The sequence below is a fragment of the Oncorhynchus mykiss genome, chromosome 20, assembly GCF_013265735.2.
Source record: "Oncorhynchus mykiss isolate Arlee chromosome 20, USDA_OmykA_1.1, whole genome shotgun sequence".
NCBI classification, from domain to species: Eukaryota; Metazoa; Chordata; class Actinopteri; order Salmoniformes; family Salmonidae; genus Oncorhynchus; species Oncorhynchus mykiss.
Window position 1 is genome coordinate 37,653,703 of NC_048584.1, and position 15,312 is coordinate 37,669,014.

Below are 15,312 nucleotides of genomic sequence, written 5' to 3' on the forward strand. Positions count from 1 at the left end.
GCCACCGTGCTTCTTCACCTGCATTGCTTGCTGTTTGGGGTTTTAGGCTGGGTTTCTGTACAGCACTTTGAGATATCAGCTGATGTACGAAGGGCTATATAAAATAAATTTGATTTGATTTGATTTGATTTGACTGTTTCTCTGTCTTTGTCTGTCTGTTTCTCTGTCTTTGTCTGTCTGTTTCTCTGTCTTTGTCTGTCTGTTTCTCTGTCTTTGTCTGTCTGTTTCTCTGTCTGTGTCTATCTGTTTCTCTGTCTGTCTCTGTATGTGTGTCTGTATGTGTGTCTGTATGTGTCTCTGTCTGTGTCTCTGTCTGTGTCTCTTCCTTTGTCTGTGTCTCTCTCAAGCTCTCTCTTTCCCTCTCTGCCTCTCTCCCTCCATCCCCTCTGCTCCTGGGGTTGATAATGAAATACATAAATCTCTCCTCTCTTCTCTCCTCATCTCTCTCTCCTCTCTCCTCCCTGCTCTCCCCTCTCTCCATTCTCCTTTCCCCTCATCTCTGTCTTCTCTCTCCTCTCTCCTCTCTCCTCTCTCCTCTCTCCTCTCTCCTCTCTCCTTTCCCCTCATCTCTCTCTCCTCTCTCCTCTCCCCTCTCTCATCTCTCCTTTCCCCTCATCTCTCTCATCTCTCCTCTCTCCTCTCCCCTCTCTCATCTCTCCTTTCCCTCATCTCTCTCCTCTCTCCTCTCTCCTCTCTCATCTCTCCTTTCCCCTCATCTCTCTCTCCTCTCTCCTCTCTCCTCTCTCCTCTCTCCTCTCTCCTCTCTCCTCTCCCCTCTCTCCTTTCCCCTCATCTCTCTCATCTCTCCTCTCTCCTCTCCCCTCTCTCATCTCTCCTTTCCCCTCATCTCTCTCCTCTCTCCTCTCTCCTCTCTCATCTCTCCTTTCCCCTCATCTCTCTCTCCTCTCTCCTCTCTCCTCTCTCCTCTCTCCTCTCTCCTCTCTCCTCTCTCCTCTCCCCTCTCTCCTTTCCCCTCATCTCTCTCCTCTCTCCTCTCTCCTCTCCCCTCTTTCCTCTCCCCTCTCTCCTTTCCCCTCATCTCTCTCCTCTCTCCTCTCTCCACTCTACTCTCTCCACTCTTCGCTTTGAAGTGAATGCATGTTTCGCTCCAAAACAAAAATTCACAACAGCCAGTGAATAACAGGGACAGCAGCCCCATGACACACACTCACACAAACACTCACAAACACCACCCAGCAAGCGCCAGCTGCCTTCAGCCCAGCGCTTCAAAGCACAGAGACTTACAGGACCACGACAACACCACAACAGAATTACAACTACCCTGATCTAATAGAATAATAACACACCAATACATTCTATCAAATGATATGGTGTAACTACTAGTGGCCGTGTGAGAGTGAACTACACATTGTGTATTATGTCAGCACACACACACACACACACCGATGTATGCACACACACACACGCACACGCACACACACACACACACGCACACACACACACACACACGCACACACGCACACACGCACACACGCACACACGCACACATGCACACACGCACACACGCACACACACACACACACACACACACGCACACACACACACACACACACACACACACACACACACACACGCACACACACACACACACACACACACACACACACACACACACACACACGCACACACACACACACACACACCGATGCATGCACACACACACACACACACACACACACACACACACACACACACACACACGCACACACGCACGCACGCACACACACACACACACACACACACACACACACACACACACACACACACACTGATATGGTATGTGACCCAGGCTATGCCTGGAGTAAGTAACAGAAATATGAAACAGTGCTGCAGCGATGATGAGTTATAGCAGAAGGAAAGTCATGAAACAGCCTCCAGGCTCCCTGAAGAATTACACAAATAGCTAATGAGACCACTGCTGGTTATTGCAGAGAGGGAGAGAGGGATGAAAAGGGAAATAGGGAGGGAAAGAGAGAGAGAGAGCAAGAGAGAGAGAGAAAGTGATGAGGGTAGACGAGAGAGAGAGAGAGAGAGAGGGAGAGAGAGAGAGAGAGAAAGAGAGACTGCAGCCCCAACACCTCACACAGAAGCTACAGATCAACAGACACCCCTCCCAGACCAGAGATACACCCCTCCCAGATCAGAGAGACACTCTCCCAGACCAGAGAGACACTCTCCCAGACCAGAGAGACACTCTCACAGACCAAAGAGACACTCTCCCAGACCAGAGACACTCTCACAGACCAGAGACACTCTCCCAGACCAGAGACACTCTCCCAGACCAGAGACACTCTCACAGAACAGAGAGACACTCTCCCAGACCAGAGAGACACTCTCCCAGACCAGAGAGACACCTTCCCAGACCAGAGAGACACTCTCCAAGACCAGAGAGACACTCTCCCAGACCAGAGAGACACTCTCCCAGACCAGAGAGACACTCTCCCAGACCAGACAGAAAACCCGCCCAGACCTGCGGTACAAGACATAGAGGACCGATGCCGAGAGGACCTACATTCAGATCACATCACATCCCCACATGCTACATTCATACCCCCACCCCAACCAATCAACTCCCCCCCAAGTCAACCATCCCCACTTCCCATTAGGCCCCCTCAGATCAGACCTATGTCCCTCCTGCCCACCCCATACCCCCCAATGCCGCAAAGAGGGCCTCAACATGAAAGTCACATATACGCCCAGGCTGTGTGCAGGCAAACAGGCCCAACCCCCACTCTTACACTAGCCCAAGCCAGTGGCATGTACCAGATGCTCAGCAGGCTCTGCTCACACTTACTGGTCTGAGGCCAAACCACACGGCTAACAACATTGGACACTTTAGACTCCTTTATCACTGACCTCAATCCAGAGTTTCAGAGCATTCACAGTCAGCCCACTGACACTCCTATCAGATCACAGCAAAATCACAGACTTCTTGAACAGAGCAATACTCAATCATGAGGCATCAAAGCCAAAGGAACTGAGTTAATGTTAAGAAATGCTATAGATGGAAGGAATGTAGTGTGGAAACCTACAAAAAAACAATTAGGCGACAACTTCCTGGACAAAAAGTTCCACTGTAATAGTCAATCTCTCTGTCCTAGGGGGCAGTATTTTGACATCTGGATGACAAGTGTGCCCAAAGTAAACTACGTATGTTTATTTACATATTAGGGTACCTGAGGTTTGTTTATAAATGTTGTTTGACTTGTTTGGAGAAGTTTATTGGTAACGTTGGGGATTCATTTTGGATGCATTTTTAAGGAGGGAAATCGATGGATTATTGAATGAAGCGCGCCAGCTAAACTGAGTTTTTGGGGATACAAAGAAGGACTTTATCGAACAAAACAACCATTTGTTATGTAGCTGGGACCCTTTGGAGTGCCAACAGAAGAAGATCTTCAAAGGTAAGTGATTTATTTATTTTATCGCTATTTCTGACTTTCGTGGTGCATCTGCCTAGTTGGAAAATGTTTTTAATGCTTTTGTGCGCTGGGCGCTGTCCTCAGATAATCGCATGGTGTGCTTTCACCGTAAAGCCTTTTTGAAATCTGACACAGCGGCTGGATTAAGCTTTTAACTGATGTATGACACTTGTATTTTCATGAATGTTAAATAGTTCTATTTCTGTCATTTGAATTTCTCGCTCTGCAATTTCACCAGAAGTTGTTGAAATGGGACAGCGTCCCTCTGATCCGCAAGAGTTAAGGTGTTAACTTGACAGCAGAAAACCTAAACATTTTATATTCAACCGGTCAAAAGTTTTAGAACACCTACTCATTCAAGGGTTTTCCTTTATTTGTACCATTGTCTACATTGTAGAATAACAGTGAAGACATCAAAACTATGAAATAACACACATGGAATCGCGTAGTAATCAAAAAAGGATTAAACAAATATATATTTAGATTTTAGATTTTTTAAATAACCACCCTTTGCCTTGATGACAGCTTTGCACACTCTTGGCAATCTCTCAACCAGCTTCACCTGGAATGATTTTCCAATGGTCTTAAAGGGGTTCCCACATATGCTGAGCAGTTATTGGCTGGTATTCTTTCATTTTGCAGTCCAACTCATCCCAAACCATCTCAATTTGGTTGAGGTTGGAGGATTATGGAGGCCAGGTCATCTGATGTAGCACTCCATCACTCAAGTTTTGGAAAAATTGCACTTACACAGCCTGACGTATCGCTGCAGAATACTGTGGTAGCCATGCTGTTTAACTGTGCCTTGAATTCAAAATAAATAACTGACAGCAAAGCACCCCCACACCACAACACCTTCTTTGTCATGTATTGTCATGTTGTGTCTTGTTTCTGTCCTTTCCCTTCACCCTGTCTCCCTCTGCTGGTCGTTATTAGGTTACCTTTTCTCCCCCTCTTTCCCCCAGCTGTTCCTTGTCTCCTCCTAACTACCTCGTCACCCCTTTTCCCACCTGTTCCCTTTTTCCCTCTGATTAGTCCTCTATATCTCTCTGTTTTTGTTCCTGTCTTTGTCGGATTCTTGTTTGTGTTTTTCATGCCTGAACCAGACTATCGTCATGTTTGCTGCAACCTTGTCCTGTCCTGTCGGAATCTGCCGGTCCATCTGAGCCTACCTATGTTTTGTTATTAAAGAAGTTCTGTTTACGTTAATTCGCTTTTGGGTCCTCATTCACGCACCGTAACAGAAGAATCCGACCAAGAATGGACCCAGCGACTTCGGATCCTCTCCACTCAGCCGTCGAGATCCAGGGAGCGATGCTAGGCAGACACGAGCAGGAATTGTCTGCTGCTCGACATGCCGTTGAGACCCTGGCCACCCAAGTCTCCAACCTCACAGAACAGGTTCACCATCTCCGCCTCGATCCACCGGCCACTTCCAGGGCTTTCGAATCTCCGGAGCCCAGAATCAATAACCCGCCGTGTTACTCTGGGGAGCCCACTGAATGCCGCTCGTTCCTCACCCAGTGTGATATTGTGTTTTCTCTCCAGCCCAACACTTACTCCAGGAGCACTGCTCGTGTCGCCTACGTCATATCTCTCCTTACTGGACGGGCTCGTGAGTGGGGCACGGCAATCTGGGAGGCAAGGGCTGAGTGTACTAACCAGTATCAGGACTTTAAGGAGGAGATGATACGGGTTTTTGATCGATCTGTTTTTGGGGAGGAGGCTTCCAGGGCCCTGTCTTCCCTATGTCAAGGTAATCGATCCATAACAGACTACTCTATTGAGTTTCGCACTCTTGCTGCCTCCAGTGGCTGGAACGAGCCGGCTTTGCTCGCTCGTTTTCTGGAGGGTCTCCGCACAGAGGTAAAGGATGAGATTCTCTCCCGGGAGGTTCCTTCCAGCGTGGATTCCTTGATTGAACTCGCTATTCGCATTGAGCGACGGGTTGATCTTCGTCACCGAGCTCGTGGAAAGGAGCTCGCGTTCTCCGTTGCCCCCCTCTCCGCATCACTACCATCTTCCTCTGCCGGCTCGGGTGCTGAGCCTATGCAGCTGGGAGGTATCCGCATCTCGACTAAGGAGAGGGAACGGAGAATCACCAACCGCCTCTGTCTCTATTGCGGTTCTGCTGGTCATTTTGTCACTTCATGTCCAGTAAAAGCCAGAGCTCATCAGTAAGCGGAGGGCTACTGGTGAGCGCTACTACTCCTGTCTCTCCTTCAAGATCCTGCACTACCTTGTCGGTCCATCTACGCTGGACCGGTTCGTCAGCTTCCTGCAGTGCCTTAATAGACTCTGGGGCGGAGGGCTGTTTTATGGACGAGACCTGGGCTCGGGAACATGACATTCCTCTCAGACAGTTAAGGGAGTCCATGGCCTTGTTCGCCCTGGATGGTAGTCCTCTCCCCAGGATTCAGCGTGAGACGCTACCTTTAACCCTCACTGTTTCTGGTAATCATAGCGAAACCATTTCTTTTTTAATTTTTCGTTCACCTTTTACACCTGTTGTTTTGGGCCATCCCTGGCTAGTTTGTCATAATCCTTCCATTAATTGGTCTAGTAATTCTATCCTCTCCTGGAACGTCTCTTGTCATGTGAAATGTTTAATGTCTGCTTTCCCTCCTGTTTCCTCTGTCTCTTCTTCACAGGAGGAGCCTGGTGATTTGACAGGGGTGCCGGAGGAATATCACGATCTGCGCACGGTGTTCAGTCGGTCCAGGGCCACCTCTCTTTCCCCACACCGGTCGTTTGATTGTAGTATTGATCTCCTTCCGGGAACCACTCCCCCCCGGGGTAGACTATACTCTCTGTCGGCTCCCGAACGTAAGGCTCTCGAAGATTATTTGTCTGTAGCTCTTGCCGCCGGTACCATAGTCCCCTCCTCCTCTCCCGCCGGAGCGGGGTTTTTTTTTGTTAAGAAGAAGGACGGGTCCCTGCGCCCCTGCATAGATTATCGAGGGCTGAATGACATAACAGTGAAGAATCGTTATCCGCTTCCTCTTATGTCTTCAGCCTTCGAGATCCTGCAGGGAGCCAGGTTTTTCACTAAGTTGGACCTTCGTAACGCTTACCATCTCGTGCGCATCAGGGAGGGGGACGAGTGGAAGACGCCGTTTAACACTCCGTTAGGGCACTTTGAATACCGGGTTCTTCCTTTCGGTCTCGCTAACGCTCCAGCTGTCTTTCAGGCATTAGTCAATGATGTCCTGAGAGACAAATGCTGAACATCTTTGTTTTCGTTTACCTTGACGATATCCTGATTTTTTCACCGTCACTCCAGATTCATGTTCAGCACGTTCGACGTGTCCTCCAGCGCCTTTTAGAGAATTGTCTTTTTGTGAAGGCTGAGAAGTGCTCTTTTCATGCCTCCTCCGTCACATTTCTCGGTTCTGTTATTTCCGATGAAGGCATTAAGATGGATCCCGCTAAGGTCCAAGCTGTCATTGATTGGCCCGTTCCTAAGTCACGCGTCGAGCTGCAGCGCTTTCTCGGCTTCGCAAACTTCTATCGTTGTTTCATCCGTAATTTCGGTCAGGTGGCAGCTCCTCTCACAGCCCTTACTTCTGTCAAGACGTGCTTTAAGTGGTCCGTTTCCGCCCAGGGAGCTTTTGATCTCCTCAAGAATCGTTTTACATCCGCACCTATCCTTGTTGCACCTGACGTCACTAGACAGTTCGTTGTCGAGGTTGACGCGTCAGAGGTGGGCGTGGGAGCCATTCTTTCTCAGCGCTCCCTCTCTGACGACAAGGTCCACCCTTGCGCGTATTTTTCTCATCGCCTGTCGCCGTCGGAACGTAACTATGATGTGGGAAACCGCGAACTGCTCGCCATCCGCTTAGCCCTAGGCGAATGGCGACAGTGGTTGGAGGGGGCGACCGTTCCTTTTGTCGTTTGGACTGACCATAGGAACCTTGAGTACATCCGTTCTGCCAAACGACTTAATGCGCGTCAGGCGCGCTGGGCGCTGTTTTTCGCTCGTTTCGAGTTCGTGATTTCTTATCGTCCGGGCTCTAAGAACACCAAGCCTGATGCTTTATCTCGTCTCTTCAGTTCTTCAGTAGCCTCCACTGACCCCGAGGGGATTCTCCCTGAGGGGCGTGTTGTCGGGTTGACTGTCTGGGGAATTGAGAGGCAGGTAAAGCAAGCACTCACTCAAACTCCGTCGCCGCGCGCTTGTCCTAGGAACCTTCTTTTCGTTCCCGTTCCTACTCGTCTGGCCGTTCTTCAGTGGGCTCACTCTGCCAAGTTAGCCGGCCATCCTGGCGTTCGGGGTACGCTTGCTTCCATTCGCCAGCGTTTTTGGTGGCCCACCCGGGAGCATGACACGCGTCGCTTCGTGGCTGCTTGTTCGGTCTGCGCGCAGACTAAGTCCGGTAACTCCCCTCCTGCCGGCCGTCTCAGGCCGCTTCCCATTCCCTCTCGACCGTGGTCTCACATCGCCTTAGATTTTGTCACCGGACTGCCTTCGTCAGCGGGGAAGACTGTTATTCTTACGGTTGTCGACAGGTTCTCTAAGGCGGCTCATTTTATTCCCCTTGCTAAGCTTCCTTCTGCTAAAGAGACGGCACAAATCATCATCGAGAATGTTTTCAGAATTCATGGCCTTCCGTCAGACGTCGTTTCGGACAGAGGTCCGCAATTCACGTCTCAATTTTGGAGGGAGTTTTGCCGTTTGATTGGGGCTTCCGTCAGTCTCTCTTCCGGCTTTAACCCCCAGTCTAACGGTCAAGCAGAACGGGCCAATCAGACTATTGGTCGCATCTTACGCAGTCTTTCTTTTCGCAACCCTGCGTCTTGGTCAGAACAGCTCCCCTGGGCAGAATACGCCCACAACTCGCTTCCTTCGTCTGCGACCGGGCTATCTCCTTTTCAAAGTAGCCTCGGGTACCAGCCTCCGCTGTTCTCATCTCAGTTCGCCGAGTCCAGCGTCCCCTCCGCTCAGGCTTTTGTCCAACGTTGCGAGCGCACCTGGAAGAGGGTCAGGTCTGCACTTTGCCGTTATAGGGCGCAGACTGTGAGGGCTGCTAATAAGCGTAGAACTAAGAGTCCTAGATATTGTCGCGGTCAGAGAGTTTGGCTCTCCACTCAGAACCTTCCCCTTAAGACCGCTTCTCGCAAGTTGACCCCGCGGTTCATTGGTCCGTTCCGTATTTCTCGGATCATTAATCCTGTCGCAGTGCGACTTCTTCTTCCGCGATATCTTCGTTGCGTCCACCCGGTCTTCCATGTCTCCTGTGTCAAGCCCGTTCTTCGCGCCCCCGCTCGTCTTCCCCCCCCCCCCCCCCCATCCTTGTCGAGGGCGCACCCATCTACAGGGTCCGTAGGATTTTGGACATGCGTCCTCGGGGCCGTGGTCATCAGTACCTAGTAGATTGGGAGGGGTACGGTCCTGAGGAGAGGAGTTGGGTTCCCTCTCGGGACGTGCTGGACCGTGCGCTGATCGATGATTTCCTCCGTTGCCGCCAGGTTTCCTCCTCGAGTGCGCCAGGAGGCGCTCGGTGAGTGGGGGGGTACTGTCATGTATTGTCATGTTGTGTCTTGTTTCTGTCCTTTCCCTTCACCCTGTCTCCCTCTGCTGGTCGTTATTAGGTTACCTTTTCTCCCCCTCTTTCCCCCAGCTGTTCCTTGTCTCCTCCTAACTACCTCGTCACCCCTTTTCCCACCTGTTCCCTTTTTCCCTCTGATTAGTCCTCTATATCTCTCTGTTTTTGTTCCTGTCTTTGTCGGATTCTTGTTTGTGTTTTTCATGCCTGAACCAGACTATCGTCATGTTTGCTGCAACCTTGTCCTGTCCTGTCGGAATCTGCCGGTCCATCTGAGCCTACCTATGTTTTGTTATTAAAGAAGTTCTGTTTACGTTAATTTGCTTTTGGGTCCTCATTCACGCACCGTAACATTCTTCTCCACGTTTCTTGGCCCAAGCAAGTCTCTTCTTATTATTGGTGTCCTTTAGTAGTGGTTTCTTTGCAGCCATTCGACCACGAAGGCCTGAACAGTTGATGTTGAGATGTGTCTGTTACTTGAACTCTTTGAAGCTTTTATTTGGGCTGCAATTTCTGAGGCTGGTAACTCTAATGAATGTATCCTCTGCAGCAGAGGTAACTCTGGGTCTTCAATTCCTGTAGCGGTTCTCGTGAGAGCCAGATTCATCATAGCGCTTGCAGATTTTTGCGACTGCACTTGAAGAAACTTTAAAAGTTCTTGACATTTTCTAGATTGACTGACCTTCATGTCTTAAAGTAACGATGGACTGTCGTTTCTCTTTGCTGTTCTTCTCATAATATGGACTTGGTATTTTACCAAATAGGGCTATCTTCTGTATACCACCCCTACTATGTCACAACACAACTGATTGGCTCAAACGCTTTAAGGAGTGAAATTCCACAAATTAAATTTTAACTAGGCACACCTGTTAATTGAAATGCATTCCAAGTGACTACCTAATGAAGCAGGTTGGGAGAATGCCAAGTGTGCAAAGCTGTCATCAAGGCAGGTGGCTATTTGAAGAATATTAAATATAAAATATATTTGGATTTATTTGTTTAACACTTTTTTGGTTACTACATGATGTTATTTCATAGTTTGGACGTCTTCAATATTTTTCTACAATGTAGAAAATATTAAATATAAATTAGATTGAGTTCTAAAATGTTTTACCGGTTGTGTAATTGACATCTAAGCTTTTTTTTATACCTTTATTTAACTAGGCAAGTCAGTGAAGAACAAATTTTATTTTCAATGACGGCCTAGGAACAGTGGGTTAAATGCCTGTTCAGGGGTAGAATGGCAGATTTGTACCTTGTCAGCTCGGGTTTGAACTTGCAACCTTCCAGTTAGTCCAACACTCTAACCACTAGGCTACCCTGCCGCTTCCCTATTAAATCTAAAAATATATTAATATTAACAACAATTACAAATGGTTTGATAAAGAATGCAAAAACACAAGAAAGACATTGAGAAACCTATCCAACCCAAAGTGTAGAGACCCAGAAAACCTGAGACAACGTCTTCACTATGGTGAATCACTAAAACAATAGAGAAATACAATATGGAGAAAGAAGGAAATGCAAATCAGAAATCAGCTGAATGTAATGGAAAAATATACAGACTCTAAACACTTCTGGGAAAATTGGAAAACAATAAACAAACAACAACACAAAGAGTTATCTATCCAGAAAAGGAGATGTATGGGTAAACCAGTTGTCCAATCTTCTTGGCCCCATAACAAAGAACAAACAGCAAAAACATATACATGATCAAATACACATCTTAGAATCAACTATTAAAGACTACCAGAACCCACTGGATTCTCCAATTACATTGAATGAACTACAGGACAAAATACAAACCCCCCAACCCAAAAAGGCCTGTGGTGTTGATGGTATCCTCAATGAAATGATCAAATACAAAGACCACAAATTCCAATTGGCTATACTAAAACTATTTAACATCATACTTAGCTCTGGCATCTTCCCCAATATTTGGAACCAAGGACTGATCACCCCAATCCACAAAAGTGGAGACAAATTTGACCCATTGCTACCGTGGGATATGCATCCACAGTAACACATTTGACCCATTACTACCGTGGGATATGCATCCACAGTAACACATTTGACCCATTACTACCGTGGGATATGCATCCACAGTAACACATTTGACCCATTACTACCGTGGGATATGCATCCACAGTAACCATGGGAAAATCCTCTGCATTATCATTAACAGCAGACTTGTACTGAGAAAATGTCAAATTGTCTTTTTCCAAAATTACCCTATGACAGACAATTTATTCGCCCTGCACACCCTAATTGACAAACAAACAAACCAAAACAAAGCCAACCAAGAATTCACAAAATGGGAGAAACACCAAATTGAGACTCTGCATGCAGAATTCTGCAAGAATATCCGCCGTGTACAACATAGAACACATGCAGAGCAGAATTAGGCAGATACCCATTTATTATCAAAATCCAGAAATTCTTAACATATTCTTCCATAACAAAGCCATCACCTACAGAGAGATGAACCTGGAGAAGAGTCCCCTAAGCAAGCTGGTCCTGGGGCTCTGTTCACAAACACAGACATACCCCACAGAGCCCCAGGACACAATTAGACCCAACCAAATCATGTGAGAACAAAAAAGATAAATACTTGACACATTGGAAAGGATAACAGAGAATACTAGAATGCTATTTGGCCCTAAAAAGAGAGTGCAGTACACAGCGGCAGAATACCTGACCACTGTGACTGACCCAAACTTAAGGAAAGCTTTGAATATGTGCAGTGGATATGTGCAGTGAGTCAGTGAACATAGCCTTGCTATTGAGAAAGGCTGCCGTTAGCAGCCTGGCTCTTTATTCTTTTGGTACTTCTGTGAGTGTAATTTTTACTGTTTAATTTGTTTTGTTTACTTCACTTTTGTTTATTATCTACTTCACTTGCTTTGGCAATGTTAACATATGTTTCCCATGCCAATAAAGCCCTTAAATTGAATTGAATTAAGAGAGAGAGAGAGAGACAGAGAGAGAGACTCGCAGCTGAAGAAAGCCACACATCAACTTGTAAACAAAAGAAGGACAGAGAAACAAGAGGAAGGATAATGAAATGTTACTCTAAAGCATTCATCAAGCTTATCATCAAATCATCACTAATCTTTTTGTATTGAAACAAGCAAAGGAATGAGACATTAGCATAATACACAATCACACATTAGTATAATCGACCACAAACACACACACACACACACACACAAACACTGCGAGTGTTAGTGGAATCCAACATTAGTGTATTCATCCACTGAGCAGTCTTGCAGACAGTATTTCAATAAGACCATGGTTGATGTTAGATTGCTGAAACACACAGCCAGAGGTACAGAGTTCTGACCAGAGAAGCAGGATAGAGATGTGTGTTGGAGTGTTAAATTCACTGTCCTCCACTGTCCTATCCCTTTAGTTCTAGAGTTCTGGGCATCAGTTTTAACTTTGAGGGCCTTTTTCTGGGACAACGACTAAGACACAGACACATGAAGATAGATACTAAGCCTATCCTGGCCTTATGTTAAGTTCTCAAAAGTGAATTGCATTAAACAAGCTTTTTGTCTAGTATTAGGCTTATTCTGTGTCTGGGAAACTGGCTTTGAAAGTTGAATGAAGGTAGGTATGGATAAGATGACTGCTATGCAATATTCTACCAGCATATATTCCCCCTTACAGGCTGGAAATAGCAATAGAAGATGCTTTGGTGATGGTGGAAAGTCAATGCACACACAGAAAAACGCACACATCACACTCACATTGGCAGACACTACAGGAAAAAGATGGCCGAGCACGCTCCCATTCTCATCGGCAGGGCTACAGTACAGCAGGTTGAGAACTTCAAGTTCCTTGTTGTCCACATCACCAACAAACTAACATGGTCCAAGGCAGTTGTGAAGAGGGCACGACAAAACCTATTCCCCCTCAAGAGACTGAAAAGATTTGGCATGGGTCCTGAGATCCTCAAAAGGTTCTACAGCTGCAACATCGAGAGCATCCTGACTGGTTGCATCACTGCCTGGTATGGCAACTGCTCGGCTTCCAACCGCAAGGCACTACAGAGGGTAGTGCGTACGGCCCAGTACATGACTAGGGCTAAGCTTCCTGTCATCCAGGACCTCTATACCAGGTGGTGTCAGAGGAAGGCACTAAAAAGTTTCAAGACTCCAGCCACCCTCGTCATAGACTGTTATCTCTGCAACCGCACGGCAAACAGTACCGGAGTGCCAAGTCTATGTCCAAGAGACTCCTAAACATCTTCTACCCCCAGGCCATAAGACTCCTGAACAGCTAATCAAATGGCTACCCAGACTATTTGCCTTTTCCCCCCTTGCCCCCTCTTTTACACCGCTGCTACTCTCTCTTATTATCATCCATGCATAGTCACTTCAATATCTCTACCTACATGTACATACTACCTCAACTAACCGGTGCCCCCGCACATTGACTCTGTAGTCACTTCAATAACTCTACCTACATGTACATACTACCTCAACTAACCGGTGCCCCCGCACATTGACTCTGTAGTCACTTCAATAACTCTACCTACATGTACATACTACCTCAACTAACCGGTGCCCCCGCACATTGACTCTGTACTGGTACCCCCCTGTATATAGCCTCCACATTGACTCTGTACCGGTAACCCCCTGTATATAGCCTCCACATTGACTCTGTACCGGTAACCCCCTGTATATAGCCTCCACATTGACTCTGTACCGGTAACCCCCTGTATATAGCCTCCACATTGACTCTGTACTGGCACCCCCCCCCCCCCCCCTGTATATCTCGCTATTGTTGTTTTACTGCTGATCTTTAATGACTTGTTACTTTCATTTATTTTTCTTATCTGTATATTTTGATTAATTGCATTGTGGTTAGTGACTCGTAAGTAAACATTTCATTGTTACTAATAACGTTTGATTTGTTTTGATTTTTGATATGATTTGACACACACACCCACCCACCTGCGGCCTACCCCTCCACACACACGTACGCCATCACCACGTCCTCCTATGAGAGTGAACTTCATTCAACACAGATCTCTGGCATATTTAAATGAAAGTAGGAACATGTAGTGTGACTGTTTTTCCTTTTTCTCCCTGTCTAAATTGCTTGGGCAGTGCAGACAGAATAATATAGGACTTTCATAAGAGGCTGTCGCAAGGCCATGCAAATGAGTGTGAAATTGCAATATAATCATTTGTTTTAAATGATGCTGTGCTCGCTAGAAGATTCATTAATTCCCACAGAAGCTCATGAAAGGCTGAAAGGGTGAGAAGAGAGAAAAAAAGAGAGACGCTAAAAAAAGGAGAAGAGATACAAAACTTTTGTGTTTTTAGGACAGTGGGGTTGAAAAAAAAATCTACACCTTGGAAATAACCAGAACAAAAAGCTTTGACATACAGTTTGAGAAGGAAAGAAAATAGGTCCATTTTTTTTGTTCTTCCTCTGTCTCTTTCTCCCACACTGTCTCTCATATTCTCAATCGCTTTCTCTGAGGTTAACAGGGCCAAACGGTTCTGGACAAAAGTATATGATGTACTCTGTAGAGAATAAGGTGCTGTTTGGGACACTCATAGAAACATTTCTAGAGAGGCCTATCAGACAAGATATTTTCCAGGGGCCTTACCGAGAAGATATTTTCCAGAGAGGCTTTACAGAGAAGATATTTTCCAGGGGCCTTACAGAGAAGATGTTTTCCAGGGGCCTTACAGAGAATATATTTTCCAGGGGCCTTACAGAGAAGATATTTTCCAGGGGCCTTACAGAGAAGATATTTTCCAGAGAGGCCTTACAGAGAAGATATTTTCCGGAGAGGCCTTACAGAGAATATATTTCCCAGACAGACCTTACAGAGAAGATATTTCCAAGAGAGGCTTTACAGAGAAGATATTTTCCAGAGAGGCCTTACAGAGAAGATATTTCCCAGAGAGGCTTTACAGAGAAGATATTTTCCAGAGAGGCCTTACCAACTACTTTCAGTAGTAACATATACCAGGTTCTATGTGTATCTTCCTCTGACATTGTTTCCAACATCAGGTGATATAACAGAGAGTATAAAACTTAACTCGGGGTCAAACAAAGTTTATTGGCATAAACAACATTCTGTAACCCTCAAGAACGAGAGCCCTACTATCTAGGCCAGAGATTATTAAACCAAAATATTATTCTGATATAAAAATACAACCATGATAATAAGCTCTATTTTCGTTGTGTTCCAAAAATACCAGTTAATTGGTGAGACTGTATTGAGGCAAAAAAAAAAAAATATATATATATATATATATTCACTGCGTTAATTAGTGTTGCCAACTTCTTAAAATGCA